The 10018-nt window shown below is 41.5% G+C and overlaps 1 long non-coding RNA gene across 1 annotated transcript; it reads left to right on the top strand.

Annotated features, from left to right (window-relative positions):
- The first annotated feature begins 31 nt into the window (after positions 1–31).
- LOC120859316 lies at positions 32–9502 on the top strand. Its single transcript, XR_005720052.1, has 3 exons — positions 32–180; positions 1812–1948; positions 4048–9502. It is a non-coding gene; the product is annotated as an uncharacterized LOC120859316 (long non-coding RNA).
- Positions 9503–10018: the final 516 nt, after the last annotated feature.

Raw genomic sequence — 10018 nt, 5'->3', positions numbered from 1 at the left:
GTTGTAGTGAGCAGAGGCTACCCTCTAGTTGCTGTGCCATGGCTTCTCATTGCAGTGCTTTCTCTGTTTGCAGAACTTGGGCTCTGGAGCATGCAGACTTCAAGAGTTGTTCAAGGGCTTCGTTGCCCCTGGGCGTGTGGAATCTTCTACACAGGGATTGAACCCGTGTTCCCTGCATCGGTAGGCAGATTCTTTACCACCGGGCCATCAGAGACATATTTAAAACATACATGTAGGAGCTCAATATGCTCAGCTGACAATACATGGATATATATACACATGTATTCCAGCTTACCTTTGAACATATTCAGTTAAAGGTAATTTGTGATGATGTCTCCAACCTGATTCACCATGATATGGACATTGTCACCTTTCCTTTTGTTTATCTGTAACCTTGCATTCCAATGGTAAGATACCTGGCTTCCACCACTTGTCATACATAGAATCCAGTGCTTGTCCCACGTGGTTACTGAAAAAAAGCTGTCAGATTGTCTTTCAAAGGGGGCCCTGAGTGCATTGCACCAGTATCTTGAGTATGTTTTTGTATGATAGTTTCCTATCAGTATACCCTCAGTGGCCAGGTGTCTATTTCAATAGTTACCAATTATGAATGGGCTCGTTTGCTCTAGTGTTCTTAGACAATTCGAGTACAGTTTCTTTGTCAGATATGCATTTTTTAGGAAAACAGTTTTATGTATTGTTGGCTGTGTTGCGTCTGTGTGTGTGGGCTTTTCTCTAGTTTTGGTGAGCATGGGCCATAACTAGTGGTGTTCAGGCTTCTCACTACAGTGTCTCCTCTTGTTGCAGGGCACAGGCTCACGGGCTTCAGTGGCTGCAGCATGTGAACTCAGCATCGTGGCTTTCAGGATCTAGAGCACAGGCTCGGCAGTTGTGGCACTCGGGCTCCATAAGATGTGGGATGTTCCCATCCCAGGGATCGCACCTGCATCTCCAGCACTGGCAGGGGGATTCTTTACTATGGAACCACCAGGGCATATTTTAGATTCTAGTTTTCCACACATGTATCTAGTGAAAGAGGCCAGGATCAAGAGGCCTGGCAGCTGGGAATCCTCAGCCACAGCTCTGGTGTGCTATCAAAAGCTCTTAGGCCTTTGGTGAGCACCTCAGCTTCCCTGGGACTGTTTCCTCCCCTCAGAAATGCCCTGCGTTTGGACTGTAGCCCACCAAGCTCCTCTGTCCCTGGGATTTCTGAGGCCAGAATACTGCAGGTGGTGCCATTTCCTTCTCTGCTGCTGCTGCTGAGTCACTTCAGTCGTGTCTGACTCTGTGCGACCCCGTAGGCGCCGGCCTACCAGGCTCCTCTATCCCTGGGATTCTCCAGGCAAGAACACTGGAGTGGGTTGCCATGTCCTTCTCCAGTGCATGGAAGTGAAAAGTGAAAGTGAAGTCCCTCAGTGAAGTCGTGTCTGACTCTTAGCGACCCCAGGGTTGCAGCCTACCAGGCTCCTCTGTCCATGGGATTCTCCAGGCAATAGTACTGGAGCGGGCTGCCATTGCCTTCTCTGATTTCCTTCTCTACAAGATAGCATTTTGAAGATATTTTCTCTTGGATATTGCTTTAGATGAAGGAAGGGGGATCCCTTCCAGGGCTTGAGAGTGAGTTCTTGTCTGACACTTGGCAATGAGTTGTCTGAGGAGAGGAGTGCTGTCCAAGCGAGAAGCTTTATCGGGAAGGGCTGCCGGGGCGGAGGGCAGGAGGGTGAGGGAAACGGAGAGAACCACTCTGCCACGTGGCTCACAGTCTCAGGTTTTATGATCATTGGGTTAATTTCTGGTCTGTCTCTTGCCAGTCATTCTGAATTGGGATCCTTCTTGAGGGCACACGCATCACTCAGCCGAGATGGATTCCAGCGAAGTGGATCCTGGGAGGTGGGTAGGACCTCTGAACTGGAGCCTCCCATCTCCTTCTGACCTCTCCAGAATTCTGGTTGGTGGTAGCGTGTTCGTTCCTTGTTCCTTAGCAGGACCTCCTGTTGTAAGATGACTCCTGCAAGGGTTTTCTTTTCTCTGTGGCCTGGCAAGGGTGGGTGGTCCGTGGTTCATTTAACAGTTTGTTTTTGGTTCTCTCGAGTAAGGTCCTCCACAGGGTAAATGTATAAAATTATAAGTCAATCTTTTAAATAATTTATATTCGTAATTTGGTAAGTTGGCTTTTGTGTGTGTGTGTTAGACCTGATCGCCAGACCAATGGTCATGTAGATCTTTTGTTGTTTTCTAAACTTTCTATAGTTTTTTAAATGGAATTACCTTGTTGCAAAATTTGTTTATGTTCATATTTTTTAAACAGTTATTTCTTTTTAGTTGATTGATCATTGCTTTCTAATTTTGGTTTGATTTGTCATACATCCACATGAATTAACCACAGGTGTACCTATGTCCTCTTGCTCTTGAATCTCCCTCCCACCTCACACCCATTCCACCTCTCTAGGTGATTACGGAGCCCCAGTTTGAGTTCTCTGAGTCCTACAGCAAATTCCCATTGGTTGTCTATTTACAAATGGTGTACCTGCATCCATGCTGGTCTCTCCACTCATCTCACCCTCTCCGTCTTGTTCCCCACCCTTGTCCGTAAGTCTGTTCTCTACGTCTGCATCTCCATCGCTGCTATGTGAACAGACTCGTCAGTACCATCCTTCTAGATTCCATGTTTTTCTCTCTTTGACTGACTTCCCTGTTTAATACACTCTAGGTTCATCCCCCTCATTAGAACGGATTCAAATGTGTTCCTTCTTATGGCTGCATTCCATACAGGCTCTGATTGTTCCTTAGCCATGGTTTAAGGAGGGTCATGGAGCTCTTCTGCTCCATGTCAGTTTGGGCTTCCAGTCTGAGTGCTCACAACAGAGTTGCTTCTGGGTGAGCCCTCCGAGGTCTGTGAGCGCCGGGCTGCCCGCTCTTCTCTGGCGGCCCGCAGGGGGCGCCAAACGCCCCTCTGAGCCGTGGGCGCAGGATGCTTTGCCTTTAGACTCTGCTCGGTGAGCAGCTGGTGGGAGCTTTGTCTCGGGACCATCAGGGCTCAGGCTTCTGGATAACAGGGCTGCATCCAGGCTGAGAGGAGCAGGGTTGCCTCAGTGCCCACCAGCAGGGAGGTGCTGCAAGAGCAAAAAAAGGAGGACGGAGTAGACTTTTCTGTGTCCAGCTGAGGGCTGACTGGAGGTTAGAGGTCTCAGAGGACTCAGGCGGGAAAGAGCTCCTTGTGCAAAACGGTGGGTTTTTAGTTAGATTTGTGTTAGATGATCTCGAGGATGACCACTGATGTTCTTCCGTGTAGGTGGCCGTTTTTCTGTCACTGTTTCTTGAGAAGACTGTCCTTTCCTCTTTGCTTCTTCCTGGTTTGATTTTCATGAACTGACCATGTACGTGTGGGTTCGTTCCTGGGCTCTCTATTCTCTCCTGGAGTCCATGTGTCTGTGTTCCTGCCAGTTCCTCACGGTGGTGGCCACTACAGCTCCGTGATGTACTTTGAAGTCGTATAGGAAGATGCCTCCAGCTGTGTTCTTCTTTCTCAGAGTCTTTTCGGCCGTTTAAGGTCCTGTTCAATATCAGCAGTCTAATATTAGAAATATTTCTATTTCTGTGAAAAAATGCCATCGAATATTACTTTGTGATTGCAGTCAGTGTATTTGTTGATGACTTTGGTTGGAATGGACCTTTTAATTCCTCATTGTTGCAGTGCGTGAGCGTGGAATAGTTTTCTGTGTATTTGTGTTTTCTTTGGTTTCTTTATCAGTGCTTTCTAGTTTTCTGACGACTGGTCTTTTATGTCCTTGATTACGTTTGTTGCTGGCTGTTTTATTGTTTTTGATGCAGTGATAAGTGGGATTTTCTTAATGTTTGTTTCTGCTTGTTATTAGTGTATAGAAATGCAAGTGATGATTTGTCTATTGATTGGGATCGTAAATGGTAATATTTTATTTGATTTTAAATTGATCCGAAATGATTCAGCTTTACTGAATGTAGTCTAACAACTTTTTGTGAAGTTATGTGGAAAACTTTTATTTGTAAAATCTGTTTCTCCTCCAATAGGTCATCCAGAGGACCCAAACCATGGTGGTTCCTAATAGACTTCCCACAGTACTTCTTCATTCCATGTGGACTCCTTCAAGGGCAGTGAGCATCACAGCTTCCCTTGAACTTTGTCTGGGTAAGTCTTGGCCTGTAGAAGAAAGTTTCCTGCCTGTCTACTCTACATTTCTTTTGTGGTATTGATATGGTTGTTTTCAAACATAGTTTCCTTTCCAGTCATTTAAAATGTACAGAAAACGCCTAGCAATGGGAAAAAGTCCTGGCATTTGCCACATCATCTAAAATACTCTATGTGTTTTATCCAAAATGGGTACCTTCTATAGAACCAGCACATAATCTCCAAAATCAGGAAATCATATCCACAGCCCCACTTCCACTTTTAGCAATTGTTCAAGTGTATGAATATATCTTTTTTCCATCCTCGTCCTTTTTTCTTTATTTAGAGTGTTACTGACATTTCCAGTTATTTGGACGGATTGAAAGCAGACATGGTGAATATAGGTTCTGGGTGGCCTTTTCTATATGGATTTTTTTTCACTGAAGTTGGGGTTTTAATGTTTATTTATGTTGTAACATGTATGAATCCTGCATTCTTTTTCCCCCCATAGCAATTAAAAATAAATAATATGCCATTTACCATTTAGATATTGGTAAGCATACAGTGTTGTAGCAGACAACCTTTACTTGTTTCGCAAACCAGTTTAATAATGTGCACCTTGTGCGTGCTTTGGAGAAACTCAGGAAACTGAGTCAGTGACTGAAATGGCCCAAGATATCACCTTAGATACCATCTTCACCTAAAAACAAAACAGGCACTTCCTGGTGGTCCAGTGGCTGAGACCGGACACTCCCAAAGAAGGAGGCTCAGGTCCATTCCCTGATCCGAGAACTAGATCTCCTATGCCACAACGAAGAGTTTGCATGCTGTAGCTAAATATCTGGCTTGCCTCAATGAAGGTCGACCTGGCGCAGCCAAATCAAAAAAGAAACAAATGTTAAAGAAATAAAACCAAAGGAAAGGAAGGGTACGGTTTTTGTACAGATTTACGGCTTAGCTTTCCCTATTGACAGAAAAGAAAAAGTTTCAAAAGACTGTGTCTCATCCTTCTATCTGGCATATAGAGAGGATTCCTTTGAAATGAGATTTCTCCGGTAAATGTGACTCACAGAAGAGCCGTCTTGAACTTGGGTTTCAGAGATGATCATGTGTCCTCAAAAAAAAAAAAAAAGTTAATTGGGTCCAACGAATTCTCATGCTGAGGTGGTATATTTTGTGGTAGCATTTGCTCCCCTTCACTTTGGATGTATCCCCATTTGTTTTCACTGTCATCTACTGAAGACATCCTGACATTTGAAAGTTTTTAGTTATTACAAGTAGAGCTGTTGTGTATAATCGTGTGATACTTTTTGTCTGGACACGTTTTCAAAGCTGTTTAGTAAGTGCTAGACATATAGTATTCAGGTCACAGGTGAGCCTTGTTTAGCTGTGGAAAAATCCAGCTACGTTTCTCTGTGGCATGTGGGATCTTCCGGGGTGGGTGATCGAACTAGAGTGTCTTGCGTTGTCAGGCAGATTCTTTACCACTGAGCCACCAGAGAAGCTGTGCCCCCCTCTTTTGTTGAGTTTACTGGATCTAATAGGTGTGCAGTGCTACTTCACTGTTATTTTAGTTTGTAATTTCCTCATGATATGTGATTTTGAGTATTTTTGATAGGCTTATTTACCATCTTTATATTTTTGTAGGCCAGGTGTTTAGGTTTATACATTCTTAATGAGAATGTTCTAGATTTTTTGGTATAGTTGGAGTACAATCCTTTATCAGATATGTATTTTATAACTATATTTTTCTGTGGCTTGTGTTTAAGTTTTGTGAATAAGGTTTTTCACAGTTTAAATTTCTAATTTTTTAAAGTTGATGTTATATATGTTTTATATCCTCCTTTGGATAGACTTTAGTGTGTTGTTGTTGTTGTTAAATTTTATAAGCAAAACTGAGGTACTGTAGATACAGTTTTAAGCTAAGCTGAGGTAGCATAGATATAGTTTTGCCTTTTGTCTGTTGAGAAGTTTGAGTGAGTTTGGTGTAAACTGTAAAATTATGTCTACATTCATTTGACTGGATATAGCTTCCAATTATTTGTCTAACTGGTTTTGGAGATACCCCGGGAAGTCAGGTTTTCCAAGGGAAACTGAGGTCCACGAAACACGAACTCTCTTCGATCCGTCGGAATCACTTTCTGCTTTTTCTGACAGATTTGACTTGTTTGGATATCTCATACGAGTGGAATCACAGAACGTTTGTCCTTTTTTTGGTCTGGTTTATTTCACTTCATGTAATGACCATAAGGTTTGTCCACATTGTCGCATTGTCAGAATGACTGACTCTGAAGGGCCGAATCAGATTCCACTGTGTGTATACCACAGTTTGTTTATGGAATGGGCTGCCATGGACACTTAGATTACTTCCGTTTGTTTGCCAGTGTGAATCATGCTGTTGTGAGTATGACTGAAGAAGTATACGTGTTTTCAGCCCCCTTTCCCAAACCTTTTGGGTACATAGCGTGAATTGGAATTGAACTATGTATTTATTCCACGTGTTGGTTTTGCAGTCATTTCTGGAATGTCTTGCAGAGTGGCAGCACCATTTAATGTAATTTTTTGTATGGTGGAATACCGTTGAAGCTTCTGAATATACCCTGTGTTGCATATTCAGTCACCCACCAATAGACACTTGAATGAGTTCTACCTTTGAGCTATTGTGAATGTCACTATGAATATGTGTGTACCAGTTTTTGTTTGAATTATTAACAAATACATTACTATATATGAAAGAAGCCACAAGGACTTCCTGTACAGTTTAGGAAACTATTGAATATCTTATGATCATGTATAATGGAAGAGACTCTCAAAAGGAATATATGAAAAAGACACAGTAACCATGATAATTATCATGCCAACACTATGAGTTATCATAGCGCTACTCAACGTGCCTTTATACATGCCACTAAAATATTCACATCTGTAAGTATATTATTAAAAAATTACATAAAAAATCAAGAAATCAGACAGAGAATAAATACACTTCCTGTCATTGCTCATCATCACTTATACGCGAATACTACCTGTAACGCTCATTGTATTAGTGCTGGACTAGGCATTGACATTCTTGTAAACCAAGAGATTGTGAAGGTGTAAGGAAGTATAACTTATTGAATTCCTTAATGAAGGATTATAGAACTCTATGTCCATGAAGTGAATGAAAGTCCGTTTCATTGAGCCACATTCTTACTAGAGCGATGAGCTTGCACCCCACCCAACGTTAGTTCCCAATGAAATCCTGCAGTCCTCTGGCCTCCATGTCTGCTTCCTGCTATCGAGAAAGAACAGATGAGGAAGTCCTGATAAAACCGATGCTATTTTTCTTTTTCTGATTTGTATTTTATCGCAGGGCTTGGCAAAAAGAGGGCCTAACCTGTTTTTAGAGTTCCATCCCAAGGGTTCCTCTGGCATGTTACGTATGTTGAGAAACTGCTGATTATTTTGAACAAAAGACAATGATCTGCACTTCACTATCTGTTGCTTGAGCTGGAATAGCAGGCATTCTTTGAAGTGCAGTCCTTCATGCTGAAGTAGGCATCCCTGAAGCAATAGCTTCCCATGCATTGGTAATAATTTTTCAGTTATACCCATCATCACTGGAGGAACTGACTCGTCCCAGTAATAACAAGAGTACCCAGTATAACAGTTCCTTGACTTACGAGTACTTCCTATGAGTATCCTTATGAGAACTTCTTCCAATGTTGTTTCTCCTCCTTTGGTCACGAACAGTAGAAGCTGACGGCAGCGGTCCTTGAAATGTATGTCGCTTCCCAGGTGGCACAGTCGGTAAATAATCTACCTACCAGTGCAGGAGGTGGAAGCGATGTGGGTTTGATCCCCGGTTCAGGAAGATAACAATTCATACACATGTTTTATGTGAACAAGTTTGATACTCATGAGTTTTTTTCTTCTGTATCCAGAAAAACAAATGCTCTTCAAGGACACTCAAAGAACCCTGATTTTGAAAATCAGATCTGTATTGTGAGCAGTGCTTAGATATCCATGAGTCGAAGCATAGGATTATGCCTATCATCCTCGTATTTCCCTCAGTGAAATATGTTGAGGAAAGCTCTTCATTCATGGTCTAGATTCACAAAGAAGCTAAATAGCATTCATCCTTTACATGGACAACTGTGAATTTAAATCTCCAGTGAATCCTGTGTGACAACCACACATACCAACATGAGTTATTAGTACTATATCAATATTTTTAGTCCTATTGTATTTCAACTAAAAAACTCAATACATAATTGTACATGAACTCAAGACATAAAATCAGTGCAAATACAAAATGTTCCATCCTCTGAGAAAGGGAGAACAAAATCTGTGCTTAGCCTATTGCATTTTTATGTATTAGATCCTTAAGGAGTTTATTCACCGCACCCAACGAATGATTCACAAATCTTCAGAGAAGAAAGGATCATTTCTCTTTCACAATGAGTAGTTCAACTCTTGTCAAAGCAGTGTCATAAGTGAGTCTAATTTTGTGTGAGACCATGAAAACTCAGTGTTTTCATGATGCTTGTGCTTATGACGGGAGGAGGTCTGAGAAGGCGCTTCTGAAGGTTTATTCATACCAGTCGTTCTCATATGTATGGAGTCTTTAAAGGTTGAATCACTGAGGTGTCGTTTCTCCACTTGTACTAGGCTGAGTAGCAACACGCCCTTTGTCCCTGAGTGCGGTAGACGTGTTCCCAACCTGTCTGTCTTCTGTCCTCTGGAGTATGTATCGCTCGAGCTCTCCACAGCCTAGTAGATGGAAATCGTCAGGATATTCTGGACACCCTTTTTATTTCAGTCTGTTCAGGAGGTTTCAACGGCTGCAAACCTCTGGATTTTACAAAGCACTTTTAACAACCTCAGATGCAGGATACAAGTCAACACTCGTGACAGCCACGGGCTTCCATGCCCTATACATGATTGTTGGCTTTGCTTTCATAATCATCCTGTTTGTTATACCAACTAAGATGTCACTGTATTTTTTTATTATCATTTTCTCTTGGATGGTTTTTAGATCTATTATGGATTTTCCTATATATCTTCACTTCTTGGTGAGGGTCTTATGTTAGTAGTAGTTACTACAACTGACTTCCTGTCAGTTAGCTGTGGCAGAATAGAAAAAAGAATGACAAACTGTATATTATGAATATTATGTATATTATTCATTTTATCGTTTGCAGTCATCCAATTCCAAGTTTCTGAAATAAACATTCAGAAAAATCACATCCTTTTGAGTGTCCATTTGACTGAATAGGAGCACGGAAATGTTATTCCATAAAATTGTTTACAGTTTCCATTACGTTTCTCCTGTTTGATGTGGATATCGGCCTTTGGTTCTCTCAATAGCTTTGCAAGAAAAAAATTAATTAGAGCTCCTATGGTAATTTTACTGTTCGCAATAAGTATAGCATAAAGTGAACACAGAAGAGGTTAGAGTAGACCAAATATGAAAGTTAGTTTAAAAGAAAACATAGTGTTGAACGTTTACATTAGGAATATAGTGATGAAGTTCCTTTATTATTATTCTATCCTTTCAGTTTCTTTCGCAGGGGTGTTCATGTACAGATTCCAGTACTATGGCTAGAGTGAATAATAGGATCATTATTCTGGAGAGCAACTCTACTAAGTCTTAACGCTCATGTCACTCAGGTTTTTTAATCCCTATTATGTTCGTCGTGTTTGTCGTTTGTGAAGCCACATAAGTTGCATTCATTCAGGCAATAGTATCAAACAGCTAGGGCATCCATTATAGATGTGAATCGATATAGAATGTGAATCCATTTCCCCGTGAGAAGTTATTATTGAAGGTATTCTATGAATGCCAGTAACAAAGCTGTGCAGAAATAATACCATGTTTATGAAGAAAACAAG

The sequence above is a fragment of the Oryx dammah genome, unplaced genomic scaffold, assembly GCF_014754425.2.
Source record: "Oryx dammah isolate SB20612 unplaced genomic scaffold, SCBI_Odam_1.1 HiC_scaffold_552, whole genome shotgun sequence".
NCBI lineage: Eukaryota > Metazoa > Chordata > Mammalia > Artiodactyla > Bovidae > Oryx > Oryx dammah.
The sequence above is the reverse complement of the archived record's forward strand: the minus strand, read 5'-3'. Positions and strand labels throughout refer to the sequence as shown.